Genomic DNA, 17256 nt, shown 5'->3' with positions numbered 1-17256 from the left:
AAAAGGACACCGATGCCAAAAGGACACTAATGCCAAAAGGACAATGATAAGTGCCAAAAGGACACTGATGCTAAAAGGACACTAATGCCAAAAGGACAATGATAAGTGCCAAAAGGACACTGATGCTAAAAGGACACTAATGCCAAAAGGCCAATGATAACTGGGGTTATGTTTGTAACCTATAAGTGCCAAAAGGACACTGATGCCAAAAGGACACTAATGCCAAAAGGACAATGATAAGTGCCAAAAGGACACTGATGCTAAAAGGACACTGATGCCAAAAGGACATTGATGCCAAAAGGACACTGATGCCAAAAGGACACTAATGCCAAAAGGACAATGATAAGTGCCAAAAGGACACTGATGCTAAAAGGACACTAATGCCAAAAGGACAATGATAAGTGCCAAAAGGACACTGATGCTAAAAGGACACTGATGCCAAAAGGACATTGATGCCAAAAGGACACTGATGCCAAAAGGACACTAATGCCAAAAGGACAATGATAAGTGCCAAAAGGACACTGATGCTAAAAGGACACTAATGCCAAAAGGACAATGATAAGTGCCAAAAGGACACTGATGCTAAAAGGACACTAATGCCAAAAGGACAATGATAAGTGCCAAAAGGACACTGATGCTAAAAGGACACTAATGCCAAAAGGACAATGATAAGTGCCAAAAGGACACTGATGCTAAAAGGACACTAATGCCAAAAGGACAATGATAAGTGCCAAAAGGACACTGATGCTAAAAGGACACTAATGCCAAAAGGACAATGATAAGTGCCAAAAGGACACTGATGCTAAAAGGACACTAATGCCAAAAGGACAATGATAAGTGCCAAAAGGACACTGATGCTAAAAGGACACTAATGCCAAAAGGACAATGATAAGTGCCAAAAGGACACTGATGCTAAAAGGACACTAATGCCAAAAGGACAATGATAAGTGCCAAAAGGACACTGATGCTAAAAGGACACTGATGCCAAAAGGACATTGATGCCAAAGGACACTGATGCCAAAAGGACACTAATGCCAAAAGGACAATGATAAGTGCCAAAAGGACACTGATGCTAAAAGGACACTAATGCCAAAAGGACAATGATAAGTGCCAAAAGGACACTGATGCTAAAAGGACACTAATGCCAAAAGGACAATGATAAGTGCCAAAAGGACACTGATGCTAAAAGGACACTGATGCCAAAAGGACATTGATGCCAAAAGGACACTGATGCCAAAAGGACACTAATGCCAAAAGGACAATGATAAGTGCCAAAAGGACACTGATGCTAAAAGGACACTAATGCCAAAAGGACAATGATAAGTGCCAAAAGGACACTGATGCTAAAAGGACACTAATGCCAAAAGGACAATGATAAGTGCCAAAAGGACACTGATGCTAAAAGGACACTAATGCCAAAAGGACAATGATAAGTGCCAAAAGGACACTGATGCTAAAAGGACACTAATGCCAAAAGGACAATGATAAGTGCCAAAAGGACACTGATGCTAAAAGGACACTGATGCCAAAAGGACATTGATGCCAAAAGGACACTGATGCCAAAAGGACACTAATGCCAAAAGGCCAATGATAACTGGGGTTATGTTTGTAACCTATAAGTGCCAAAAGGACACTGATGCCAAAAGGACACTAATGCCAAAAGGACAATGATAAGTGCCAAAAGGACACTGATGCTAAAAGGACACTGATGCCAAAAGGACAATGATAAGTGCCAAAAGGACACTGATGCTAAAAGGACACTGATGCCAAAAGGACATTGATGCCAAAAGGACACTGATGCCAAAAAGACACTAATGCCAAAAGGACAATGATAAGTGCCAAAAGGACACTGATGCTAAAAGGACACTAATGCCAAAAGGACAATGATAAGTGCCAAAAGGACAATGATAAGTGCCAAAAGGACACTGATGCTAAAAGGACACTAATGCCAAAAGGACAATGATAAGTGCCAAAAGGACACTGATGCTAAAAGGACACTGATGCCAAAAGGACATTGATGCCAAAAGGACACTGATGCCAAAAGGACACTAATGCCAAAAGGACAATGATAAGTGCCAAAAGGACACTGATGCTAAAAGGACACTAATGCCAAAAGGACAATGATAAGTGCCAAAAGGACACTGATGCTAAAAGGACACTAATGCCAAAAGGACAATGATAAGTGCCAAAAGGACACTGATGCTAAAAGGACACTAATGCCAAAAGGACAATGATAAGTGCCAAAAGGACACTGATGCTAAAAGGACACTAATGCCAAAAGGACAATGATAAGTGCCAAAAGGACACTGATGCTAAAAGGACACTAATGCCAAAAGGACAATGATAAGTGCCAAAAGGACACTGATGCTAAAAGGACACTAATGCCAAAAGGACAATGATAAGTGCCAAAAGGACACTGATGCTAAAAGGACACTAATGCCAAAAGGACAATGATAAGTGCCAAAAGGACACTGATGCTAAAAGGACACTAATGCCAAAAGGCCAATGATAACTGGGGTTATGTTTGTAACCTATAAGTGCCAAAAGGACACTGATGCCAAAAGGACACTAATGCCAAAAGGACAATGATAAGTGCCAAAAGGACACTGATGCTAAAAGGACACTGATGCCAAAAGGACATTGATGCCAAAAGGACACTGATGCCAAAAGGACACTAATGCCAAAAGGACAATGATAAGTGCCAAAAGGACACTGATGCTAAAAGGACACTAATGCCAAAAGGACAATGATAAGTGCCAAAAGGACACTGATGCTAAAAGGACACTGATGCCAAAAGGACATTGATGCCAAAAGGACACTGATGCCAAAAGGACACTAATGCCAAAAGGACAATGATAAGTGCCAAAAGGACACTGATGCTAAAAGGACACTAATGCCAAAAGGACAATGATAAGTGCCAAAAGGACACTGATGCTAAAAGGACACTAATGCCAAAAGGACAATGATAAGTGCCAAAAGGACACTGATGCTAAAAGGACACTAATGCCAAAAGGACAATGATAAGTGCCAAAAGGACACTGATGCTAAAAGGACACTAATGCCAAAAGGACAATGATAAGTGCCAAAAGGACACTGATGCTAAAAGGACACTGATGCCAAAAGGACATTGATGCCAAAAGGACACTGATGCCAAAAGGACACTAATGCCAAAAGGCCAATGATAACTGGGGTTATGTTTGTAACCTATAAGTGCCAAAAGGACACTGATGCCAAAAGGACACTAATGCCAAAAGGACAATGATAAGTGCCAAAAGGACACTGATGCTAAAAGGACACTGATGCCAAAAGGACAATGATAAGTGCCAAAAGGACACTGATGCTAAAAGGACACTGATGCCAAAAGGACATTGATGCCAAAAGGACACTGATGCCAAAAGGACACTAATGCCAAAAGGACAATGATAAGTGCCAAAAGGACACTGATGCTAAAAGGACACTAATGCCAAAAGGACAATGATAAGTGCCAAAAGGACAATGATAAGTGCCAAAAGGACACTGATGCTAAAAGGACACTAATGCCAAAAGGACAATGATAAGTGCCAAAAGGACACTGATGCTAAAAGGACACTGATGCCAAAAGGACATTGATGCCAAAAGGACACTGATGCCAAAAGGACACTAATGCCAAAAGGACAATGATAAGTGCCAAAAGGACACTGATGCTAAAAGGACACTAATGCCAAAAGGACAATGATAAGTGCCAAAAGGACACTGATGCTAAAAGGACACTAATGCCAAAAGGACAATGATAAGTGCCAAAAGGACACTGATGCTAAAAGGACACTAATGCCAAAAGGACAATGATAAGTGCCAAAAGGACACTGATGCTAAAAGGACACTAATGCCAAAAGGACAATGATAAGTGCCAAAAGGACACTGATGCTAAAAGGACACTAATGCCAAAAGGACAATGATAAGTGCCAAAAGGACACTGATGCTAAAAGGACACTAATGCCAAAAGGACAATGATAAGTGCCAAAAGGACACTGATGCTAAAAGGACACTAATGCCAAAAGGACAATGATAAGTGCCAAAAGGACACTGATGCTAAAAGGACACTAATGCCAAAAGGCCAATGATAACTGGGGTTATGTTTGTAACCTATAAGTGCCAAAAGGACACTGATGCCAAAAGGACACTAATGCCAAAAGGACAATGATAAGTGCCAAAAGGACACTGATGCTAAAAGGACACTGATGCCAAAAGGACATTGATGCCAAAAGGACACTGATGCCAAAAGGACACTAATGCCAAAAGGACAATGATAAGTGCCAAAAGGACACTGATGCTAAAAGGACACTAATGCCAAAAGGACAATGATAAGTGCCAAAAGGACACTGATGCTAAAAGGACACTGATGCCAAAAGGACATTGATGCCAAAAGGACACTGATGCCAAAAGGACACTAATGCCAAAAGGACAATGATAAGTGCCAAAAGGACACTGATGCTAAAAGGACACTAATGCCAAAAGGACAATGATAAGTGCCAAAAGGACACTGATGCTAAAAGGACACTAATGCCAAAAGGACAATGATAAGTGCCAAAAGGACACTGATGCTAAAAGGACACTAATGCCAAAAGGACAATGATAAGTGCCAAAAGGACACTGATGCTAAAAGGACACTAATGCCAAAAGGACAATGATAAGTGCCTAAAGGACACTGATGCTAAAAGGACACTGATGCCAAAAGGACAATGATAAGTGCCAAAAGGACACTGATGCTAAAAGGACACTAATGCCAAAAGGACAATGATAAGTGCCAAAAGGACACTGATGCTAAAAGGACACTAATGCCAAAAGGACAATGATAAGTGCCAAAAGGACACTGATGCTAAAAGGACACTAATGCCAAAAGGACAATGATAAGTGCCTAAAGGACACTGATGCTAAAAGGACACTGATGCCAAAAGGACAATGATAAGTGCCAAAAGGACACTGATGCTAAAAGGACACTGATGCCAAAAGAACATTGATGCCAAAAGGACACTGATGCCAAACGGACCCTAATGCCAAAAGGACAATGATAAGTGCCAAAAGGACACTGATGCCAAAAGGACACTAATGCCAAAAGGACAATGATAAGTGCCAAAAGGACACTGATGCTAAAAGGACACTAATGCCAAAAGGACAATGATAAGTGCCAAAAGGACACTGATGCTAAAAGGACACTAATGCCAAAAGGACAATGATAAGTGCCAAAAGGACACTGATGCTAAAAGGACACTAATGCCAAAAGGACAATGATAAGTGCCAAAAGGACACTGATGCTAAAAGGACACTAATGCCAAAAGGACAATGATAAGTGCCAAAAGGACACTGATGCTAAAAGGACACTAATGCCAAAAGGACAATGATAAGTGCCAAAAGGACACTGATGCTAAAAGGACACTAATGCCAAAAGGACAATGATAAGTGCCAAAAGGACACTGATGCTAAAAGGACACTAATGCCAAAAGGACAATGATAAGTGCCAAAAGGACACTGATGCTAAAAGGACACTGATGCCAAAAGGACATTGATGCCAAAAGGACACTGATGCCAAAAGGACACTAATGCCAAAAGGACAATGATAAGTGCCAAAAGGACACTGATGCTAAAAGGACACTAATGCCAAAAGGACAATGATAAGTGCCAAAAGGACACTGATGCCAAAAGGACACTAATGCCAAAAGGACAATGATAAGTGCCAAAAGGACACTGATGCTAAAAGGACACTAATGCCAAAAGGACAATGATAAGTGCCAAAAGGACACTGATGCTAAAAGGACACTAATGCCAAAAGGACAATGATAAGTGCCAAAAGGATACTGATGCTAAAAGGACACTAATGCCAAAAGGACAATGATAAGTGCCAAAAGGACACTGATGCTAAAAGGACACTAATGCCAAAAGGACATTGATGCCAAAAGGACACTGATGCCAAAAGGACACTAATGCCAAAAGGACAATGATAAGTGCCAAAAGGACACTGATGCTAAAAGGACACTAATGCCAAAAGGACAATGATAAGTGCCAAAAGGACACTGATGCTAAAAGGACACTAATGCCAAAAGGACAATGATAAGTGCCAAAAGGACACTGATGCTAAAAGGACACTAATGCCAAAAGGACAATGATAAGTGCCAAAAGGACACTGATGCTAAAAGGACACTAATGCCAAAAGGACAATGATAAGTGCCAAAAGGACACTGATGCTAAAAGGACACTGATGCCAAAAGGACATTGATGCCAAAAGGACACTGATGCCAAAAGGACACTAATGCCAAAAGGCCAATGATAACTGGGGTTATGTTTGTAACCTATAAGTGCCAAAAGGACACTGATGCCAAAAGGACACTAATGCCAAAAGGACAATGATAAGTGCCAAAAGGACACTGATGCTAAAAGGACACTGATGCCAAAAGGACAATGATAAGTGCCAAAAGGACACTGATGCTAAAAGGACACTGATGCCAAAAGGACATTGATGCCAAAAGGACACTGATGCCAAAAGGACACTAATGCCAAAAGGACAATGATAAGTGCCAAAAGGACACTGATGCTAAAAGGACACTAATGCCAAAAGGACAATGATAAGTGCCAAAAGGACAATGATAAGTGCCAAAAGGACACTGATGCTAAAAGGACACTAATGCCAAAAGGACAATGATAAGTGCCAAAAGGACACTGATGCTAAAAGGACACTGATGCCAAAAGGACATTGATGCCAAAAGGACACTGATGCCAAAAGGACACTAATGCCAAAAGGACAATGATAAGTGCCAAAAGGACACTGATGCTAAAAGGACACTAATGCCAAAAGGACAATGATAAGTGCCAAAAGGACACTGATGCTAAAAGGACACTAATGCCAAAAGGACAATGATAAGTGCCAAAAGGACACTGATGCTAAAAGGACACTAATGCCAAAAGGACAATGATAAGTGCCAAAAGGACACTGATGCTAAAAGGACACTAATGCCAAAAGGACAATGATAAGTGCCAAAAGGACACTGATGCTAAAAGGACACTAATGCCAAAAGGACAATGATAAGTGCCAAAAGGACACTGATGCTAAAAGGACACTAATGCCAAAAGGACAATGATAAGTGCCAAAAGGACACTGATGCTAAAAGGACACTAATGCCAAAAGGACAATGATAAGTGCCAAAAGGACACTGATGCTAAAAGGACACTAATGCCAAAAGGCCAATGATAACTGGGGTTATGTTTGTAACCTATAAGTGCCAAAAGGACACTGATGCCAAAAGGACACTAATGCCAAAAGGACAATGATAAGTGCCAAAAGGACACTGATGCTAAAAGGACACTGATGCCAAAAGGACATTGATGCCAAAAGGACACTGATGCCAAAAGGACACTAATGCCAAAAGGACAATGATAAGTGCCAAAAGGACACTGATGCTAAAAGGACACTAATGCCAAAAGGACAATGATAAGTGCCAAAAGGACACTGATGCTAAAAGGACACTGATGCCAAAAGGACATTGATGCCAAAAGGACACTGATGCCAAAAGGACACTAATGCCAAAAGGACAATGATAAGTGCCAAAAGGACACTGATGCTAAAAGGACACTAATGCCAAAAGGACAATGATAAGTGCCAAAAGGACACTGATGCTAAAAGGACACTAATGCCAAAAGGACAATGATAAGTGCCAAAAGGACACTGATGCTAAAAGGACACTAATGCCAAAAGGACAATGATAAGTGCCAAAAGGACACTGATGCTAAAAGGACACTAATGCCAAAAGGACAATGATAAGTGCCTAAAGGACACTGATGCTAAAAGGACACTGATGCCAAAAGGACAATGATAAGTGCCAAAAGGACACTGATGCTAAAAGGACACTAATGCCAAAAGGACAATGATAAGTGCCAAAAGGACACTGATGCTAAAAGGACACTAATGCCAAAAGGACAATGATAAGTGCCAAAAGGACACTGATGCTAAAAGGACACTAATGCCAAAAGGACAATGATAAGTGCCTAAAGGACACTGATGCTAAAAGGACACTGATGCCAAAAGGACAATGATAAGTGCCAAAAGGACACTGATGCTAAAAGGACACTGATGCCAAAAGAACATTGATGCCAAAAGGACACTGATGCCAAACGGACCCTAATGCCAAAAGGACAATGATAAGTGCCAAAAGGACACTGATGCCAAAAGGACACTAATGCCAAAAGGACAATGATAAGTGCCAAAAGGACACTGATGCTAAAAGGACACTAATGCCAAAAGGACAATGATAAGTGCCAAAAGGACACTGATGCTAAAAGGACACTAATGCCAAAAGGACAATGATAAGTGCCAAAAGGACACTGATGCTAAAAGGACACTAATGCCAAAAGGACAATGATAAGTGCCAAAAGGACACTGATGCTAAAAGGACACTAATGCCAAAAGGACAATGATAAGTGCCAAAAGGACACTGATGCTAAAAGGACACTAATGCCAAAAGGACAATGATAAGTGCCAAAAGGACACTGATGCTAAAAGGACACTAATGCCAAAAGGACAATGATAAGTGCCAAAAGGACACTGATGCTAAAAGGACACTAATGCCAAAAGGACAATGATAAGTGCCAAAAGGACACTGATGCTAAAAGGACACTGATGCCAAAAGGACATTGATGCCAAAAGGACACTGATGCCAAAAGGACACTAATGCCAAAAGGACAATGATAAGTGCCAAAAGGACACTGATGCTAAAAGGACACTAATGCCAAAAGGACAATGATAAGTGCCAAAAGGACACTGATGCCAAAATGACACTAATGCCAAAAGGACAATGATAAGTGCCAAAAGGACACTGATGCTAAAAGGACACTAATGCCAAAAGGACAATGATAAGTGCCAAAAGGACACTGATGCTAAAAGGACACTAATGCCAAAAGGACAATGATAAGTGCCAAAAGGACACTGATGCTAAAAGGACACTAATGCCAAAAGGACAATGATAAGTGCCAAAAGGACACTGATGCTAAAAGGACACTAATGCCAAAAGGACAATGATAAGTGCCAAAAGGACACTGATGCTAAAAGGACACTAATGCCAAAAGGACAATGATAAGTGCCAAAAGGACACTGATGCTAAAAGGACACTAATGCCAAAAGGACAATGATAAGTGCCAAAAGGACACTGATGCTAAAAGGACACTAATGCCAAAAGGACAATGATAAGTGCCAAAAGGACACTGATGCTAAAAGGACACTGATGCCAAAAGGACATTGATGCCAAAAGGACACTGATGCCAAAAGGACACTAATGCCAAAAGGACAATGATAAGTGCCAAAAGGACACTGATGCTAAAAGGACACTAATGCCAAAAGGACAATGATAAGTGCCAAAAGGACACTGATGCTAAAAGGACACTAATGCCAAAAGGACAATGATAAGTGCCAAAAGGACACTGATGCTAAAAGGACACTGATGCCAAAAGGACATTGATGCCAAAAGGACACTGATGCCAAAAGGACACTAATGCCAAAAGGACAATGATAAGTGCCAAAAGGACACTGATGCTAAAAGGACACTAATGCCAAAAGGACAATGATAAGTGCCAAAAGGACACTGATGCTAAAAGGACACTAATGCCAAAAGGACAATGATAAGTGCCAAAAGGACACTGATGCTAAAAGGACACTAATGCCAAAAGGACAATGATAAGTGCCAAAAGGACACTGATGCTAAAAGGACACTAATGCCAAAAGGACAATGATAAGTGCCAAAAGGACACTGATGCTAAAAGGACACTGATGCCAAAAGGACATTGATGCCAAAAGGACACTGATGCCAAAAGGACACTAATGCCAAAAGGCCAATGATAACTGGGGTTATGTTTGTACCTATAAGTGCCAAAAGGACACTGATGCCAAAAGGACACTAATGCCAAAAGGACAATGATAAGTGCCAAAAGGACACTGATGCTAAAAGGACACTGATGCCAAAAGGACAATGATAAGTGCCAAAAGGACACTGATGCTAAAAGGACACTGATGCCAAAAGGACATTGATGCCAAAAGGACACTGATGCCAAAAGGACACTAATGCCAAAAGGACAATGATAAGTGCCAAAAGGACACTGATGCTAAAAGGACACTAATGCCAAAAGGACAATGATAAGTGCCAAAAGGACAATGATAAGTGCCAAAAGGACACTGATGCTAAAAGGACACTAATGCCAAAAGGACAATGATAAGTGCCAAAAGGACACTGATGCTAAAAGGACACTGATGCCAAAAGGACATTGATGCCAAAAGGACACTGATGCCAAAAGGACACTAATGCCAAAAGGACAATGATAAGTGCCAAAAGGACACTGATGCTAAAAGGACACTAATGCCAAAAGGACAATGATAAGTGCCAAAAGGACACTGATGCTAAAAGGACACTAATGCCAAAAGGACAATGATAAGTGCCAAAAGGACACTGATGCTAAAAGGACACTAATGCCAAAAGGACAATGATAAGTGCCAAAAGGACACTGATGCTAAAAGGACACTAATGCCAAAAGGACAATGATAAGTGCCAAAAGGACACTGATGCTAAAAGGACACTAATGCCAAAAGGACAATGATAAGTGCCAAAAGGACACTGATGCTAAAAGGACACTGATGCCAAAAGACATTGATGCCAAAAGGACACTGATGCCAAAAGGACACTAATGCCAAAAGGACAATGATAAGTGCGAAAAGGACACTGATGCCAAAAGGACACTAATGCCAAAAGGACAATGATAAGTGCCAAAAGGACACTGATGCTAAAAGGACACTAATGCCAAAAGGACAATGATAAGTGCCAAAAGGACACTGATGCTAAAAGGACACTAATGCCAAAAGGACAATGATAAGTGCCAAAAGGACACTGATGCTAAAAGGACACTAATGCCAAAAGGACAATGATAAGTGCCAAAAGGACACTGATGCTAAAAGGACACTAATGCCAAAAGGACAATGATAAGTGCCAAAAGGACACTGATGCTAAAAGGACACTAATGCCAAAAGGACAATGATAAGTGCCAAAAGGACACTGATGCTAAAAGGACACTAATGCCAAAAGGACAATGATAAGTGCCAAAAGGACACTGATGCTAAAAGGACACTAATGCCAAAAGGACAATGATAAGTGCCAAAAGGACACTGATGCTAAAAGGAAACTGATGCCAAAAGGACATTGATGCCAAAAGGACACTGATGCCAAAAGGACACTAATGCCAAAAGGACAATGATAAGTGCCAAAAGGACACTGATGCCAAAAGGACACTAATGCCAAAAGGACAATGATAAGTGCCAAAAGGACACTGATGCTAAAAGGACACTAATGCCAAAAGGACAATGATAAGTGCCAAAAGGACACTGATGCTAAAAGGACACTAATGCCAAAAGGACAATGATAAGTGCCAAAAGGACACTGATGCTAAAAGGACACTGATGCTAAAAGGACACTAATGCCAAAAGGACAATGATAAGTGCCAAAAGGACACTGATGCTAAAAGGACACTGATGCCAAAAGGACACTAATGCCAAAAGGACAATGATAAGTGCCAAAAGGACACTGATGCTAAAAGGACACTAATGCCAAAAGGACAATGATAAGTGCCAAAAGGACACTGATGCTAAAAGGACACTAATGCCAAAAGGACAATGATAAGTGCCAAAAGGACACTGATGCTAAAAGGACACTGATGCCAAAAGGACATTGATGCCAAAAGGACACTGATGCCAAAAGGACACTAATGCCAAAAGGACAATGATAAGTGCCAAAAGGACACTGATGCTAAAAGGACACTAATGCCAAAAGGACAATGATAAGTGCCAAAAGGACACTGATGCTAAAAGGACACTAATGCCAAAAGGACAATGATAAGTGCCAAAAGGACACTGATGCTAAAAGGACACTAATGCCAAAAGGACAATGATAAGTGCCAAAAGGACACTGATGCTAAAAGGACACTAATGCCAAAAGGACAATGATAAGTGCCAAAAGGACACTGATGCTAAAAGGACACTGATGCCAAAAGGACATTGATGCCAAAAGGACACTGATGGCAAAAGGACACTAATGCCAAAAGGACAATGATAAGTGCCAAAAGGATACTGATGCTAAAAGGACACTAATGCCAAAAGGACAATGATAAGTGCCAAAAGGACACTGATGCTAAAAGGACACTAATGCCAAAAGGACAATGATAAGTGCCAAAAGGACACTGATGCTAAAAGGACACTAATGCCAAAAGGACAATGATAAGTGCCAAAAGGACACTGATGCTAAAAGGACACTAATGCCAAAAGGACAATGATAAGTGCCTTAAGGACACTGATGCTAAAAGGACACTAATGCCAAAAGGACAATGATAAGTGCCAAAAGGACACTGATGCTAAAAGGACACTAATGCCAAAAGGACAATGATAAGTGCCAAAAGGACACTGATGCTAAAAGGACACTAATGCCAAAAGGACAATGATAAGTGCCAAAAGGACACTGATGCTAAAAGGACACTAATGCCAAAAGGACAATGATAAGTGCCAAAAGGACACTGATGCTAAAAGGACACTAATGCCAAAAGGACAATGATAAGTGCCAAAAGGACACTGATGCTAAAAGGACACTAATGCCAAAAGGACAATGATAAGTGCCAAAAGGACACTGATGCTAAAAGGACACTAATGCCAAAAGGACAATGATAAGTGCCAAAAGGACATTGATGCCAAAAGGACACCGATGCCAAAAGGACACTAATGCCAAAAGGACAATGATAAGTGCCAAAAGGACACTGATGCTAAAAGGACACTAATGCCAAAAGGACAATGATAAGTGCCAAAAGGACACTGATGCTAAAAGGACACTAATGCCAAAAGGCCAATGATAACTGGGGTTATGTTTGTAACCTATAAGTGCCAAAAGGACACTGATGCCAAAAGGACACTAATGCCAAAAGGACAATGATAAGTGCCAAAAGGACACTGATGCTAAAAGGACACTGATGCCAAAATGACATTGATGCCAAAAGGACACTGATGCTAAAAGGACACTAATGCCAAAAGGACAATGATAAGTGCCAAAAGGACACTGATGCTAAAAGGACACTAATGCCAAAAGGACAATGATAAGTGCCAAAAGGACACTGATGCTAAAAGGACACTAATGCCAAAAGGACAATGATAAGTGCCAAAAGGACACTGATGCTAAAAGGACACTAATGCCAAAAGGACAATGATAAGTGCCAAAAGGACACTGATGCTAAAAGGACACTAATGCCAAAAGGACAATGATAAGTGCCAAAAGGACACTGATGCTAAAAGGACAATAATGCCAAAAGGACAATGATAAGTGCCAAAAGGACACTGATGCTAAAAGGACACTAATGCCAAAAGGACAATGATAAGTGCCAAAAGGACACTGATGCTAAAAGGACACTAATGCCAAAAGGACAATGATAAGTGCCAAAAGGACACTGATGCTAAAAGGACACTGATGCCAAAAGGACATTGATGCCAAAAGGACACTGATGCCAAAAGGACACTAATGCCAAAAGGACAATGATAAGTGCCAAAAGGACACTGATGCTAAAAGGACACTAATGCCAAAAGGACAATGATAAGTGCCAAAAGGACACTGATGCTAAAAGGACACTAATGCCAAAAGGACAATGATAAGTGCCAAAAGGACACTGATGCTAAAAGGACACTAATGCCAAAAGGACAATGATAAGTGCCAAAAGGACACTGATGCTAAAAGGACACTAATGCCAAAAGGACAATGATAAGTGCCAAAAGGACACTGATGCTAAAAGGACACTGATGCCAAAAGGACATTGATGCCAAAAGGACACTGATGGCAAAAGGACACTAATGCCAAAAGGACAATGATAAGTGCCAAAAGGACACTGATGCTAAAAGGACACTAATGCCAAAAGGACAATGATAAGTGCCAAAAGGACACTGATGCTAAAAGGACACTAATGTCAAAAGGACAATGATAAGTGCCAAAAGGACACTGATGCTAAAAGGACACTAATGCCAAAAGGACAATGATAAGTGCCAAAAGGACACTGATGCTAAAAGGACACTAATGCCAAAAGGACAATGATAAGTGCCTTAAGGACACTGATGCTAAAAGGACACTAATGCCAAAAGGACAATGATAAGTGCCAAAAGGACACTGATGCTAAAAGGACACTAATGCCAAAAGGACAATGATAAGTGCCAAAAGGACACTGATGCTAAAAGGACACTAATGCCAAAAGGACAATGATAAGTGCCAAAAGGACACTGATGCTAAAAGGACACTGATGCCAAAAGGACAATGATAAGTGCCAAAAGGACACTGATGCTAAAAGGACACTAATGCCAAAAGGACAATGATAAGTGCCAAAAGGACACTGATGCTAAAAGGACACTAATGCCAAAAGGACAATGATAAGTGCCAAAAGGACACTGATGCTAAAAGGACACTAATGCCAAAAGGACAATGATAAGTGCCAAAAGGACACTGATGCTAAAAGGACACTAATGCCAAAAGGACAATGATAAGTGCCAAAAGGACACTGATGCTAAAAGGACACTGATGCTAAAAGGACACTAATGCCAAAAGGACAATGATAAGTGCCAAAAGGACACTGATGCTAAAAGGACACTGATGCCAAAAGGACACTAATGCCAAAAGGACAATGATAAGTGCCAAAAGGACACTGATGCTAAAAGGACACTAATGCCAAAAGGACAATGATAAGTGCCAAAAGGACACTGATGCTAAAAGGACACTAATGCCAAAAGGACAATGATAAGTGCCAAAAGGACACTGATGCTAAAAGGACACTGATGCCAAAAGGACATTGATGCCAAAAGGACACTGATGCCAAAAGGACACTAATGCCAAAAGGACAATGATAAGTGCCAAAAGGACACTGATGCTAAAAGGACACTAATGCCAAAAGGACAATGATAAGTGCCAAAAGGACACTGATGCTAAAAGGACACTAATGCCAAAAGGACAATGATAAGTGCCAAAAGGACACTGATGCTAAAAGGACACTAATGCCAAAAGGACAATGATAAGTGCCAAAAGGACACTGATGCTAAAAGGACACTAATGCCAAAAGGACAATGATAAGTGCCAAAAGGACACTGATGCTAAAAGGACACTGATGCCAAAAGGACATTGATGCCAAAAGGACACTGATGGCAAAAGGACACTAATGCCAAAAGGACAATGATAAGTGCCAAAAGGATACTGATGCTAAAAGGACACTAATGCCAAAAGGACAATGATAAGTGCCAAAAGGACACTGATGCTAAAAGGACACTAATGCCAAAAGGACAATGATAAGTGCCAAAAGGACACTGATGCTAAAAGGACACTAATGCCAAAAGGACAATGATAAGTGCCAAAAGGACACTGATGCTAAAAGGACACTAATGCCAAAAGGACAATGATAAGTGCCTTAAGGACACTGATGCTAAAAGGACACTAATGCCAAAAGGACAATGATAAGTGCCAAAAGGACACTGATGCTAAAAGGACACTAATGCCAAAAGGACAATGATAAGTGCCAAAAGGACACTGATGCTAAAAGGACACTAATGCCAAAAGGACAATGATAAGTGCCAAAAGGACACTGATGCTAAAAGGACACTAATGCCAAAAGGACAATGATAAGTGCCAAAAGGACACTGATGCTAAAAGGACACTAATGCCAAAAGGACAATGATAAGTGCCAAAAGGACACTGATGCTAAAAGGACACTAATGCCAAAAGGACAATGATAAGTGCCAAAAGGACACTGATGCTAAAAGGACACTAATGCCAAAAGGACAATGATAAGTGCCAAAAGGACACTGATGCTAAAAGGACACTAATGCCAAAAGGACAATGATAAGTGCCAAAAGGACATTGATGCCAAAAGGACACCGATGCCAAAAGGACACTAATGCCAAAAGGACAATGATAAGTGCCAAAAGGACACTGATGCTAAAAGGACACTATTGCCAAAAGGACAATGATAAGTGCCAAAAGGACACTGATGCTAAAAGGACACTAATGCCAAAAGGCCAATGATAACTGGGGTTATGTTTGTAACCTATAAGTGCCAAAAGGACACTGATGCCAAAAGGACACTAATGCCAAAAGGACAATGATAAGTGCCAAAAGGACACTGATGCTAAAAGGACACTGATGCCAAAATGACATTGATGCCAAAAGGACACTGATGCTAAAAGGACACTAATGCCAAAAGGACAATGATAAGTGCCAAAAGGACACTGATGCTAAAAGGACACTAATGCCAAAAGGACAATGATAAGTGCCAAAAGGACACTGATGCTAAAAGGACACTAATGCCAAAAGGACAATGATAAGTGCCAAAAGGACACTGATGCTAAAAGGACACTAATGCCAAAAGGACAATGATAAGTGCCAAAAGGACACTGATGCTAAAAGGACACTAATGCCAAAAGGACAATGATAAGTGCCAAAAGGACACTGATGCTAAAAGGACACTAATGCCAAAAGGACAATGATAAGTGCCAAAAGGACACTGATGCTAAAAGGACACTAATGCCAAAAGGACAATGATAAGTGCCAAAAGGACACTGATGCTAAAAGGACACTAATGCCAAAAGGACAATGATAAGTGCCAAAAGGACACTGATGCTAAAAGGACACTGATGCCAAAAGGACATTGATGCCAAAAGGACACTGATGCCAAAAGGACACTAATGCCAAAAGGACAATGATAAGTGCCAAAAGGACACTGATGCTAAAAGGACACTAATGCCAAAAGGACAATGATAAGTGCCAAAAGGACACTGATGCTAAAAGGACACTAATGCCAAAAGGACAATGATAAGTGCCAAAAGGACACTGATGCTAAAAGGACACTAATGCCAAAAGGACAATGATAAGTGCCAAAAGGACACTGATGCTAAAAGGACACTAATGCCAAAAGGACAATGATAAGTGCCAAAAGGACACTGATGCTAAAAGGACACTGATGCCAAAAGGACATTGATGCCAAAAGGACACTGATGGCAAAAGGACACTAATGCCAAAAGGACAATGATAAGTGCCAAAAGGACACTGATGCTAAAAGGACACTAATGCCAAAAGGACAATGATAAGTGCCAAAAGGACACTGATGCTAAAAGGACACTAATGTCAAAAGGACAATGATAAGTGCCAAAAGGACACTGATGCTAAAAGGACACTAATGCCAAAAGGACAATGA

Source organism: Gymnoscopelus braueri, assembly GCF_963280865.1.
Source record: "Gymnoscopelus braueri genome assembly, chromosome: 12".
Classification (NCBI taxonomy): domain Eukaryota; kingdom Metazoa; phylum Chordata; class Actinopteri; order Myctophiformes; family Myctophidae; genus Gymnoscopelus; species Gymnoscopelus braueri.
The sequence above is the reverse complement of the archived record's forward strand: the minus strand, read 5'-3'. Positions refer to the sequence as shown.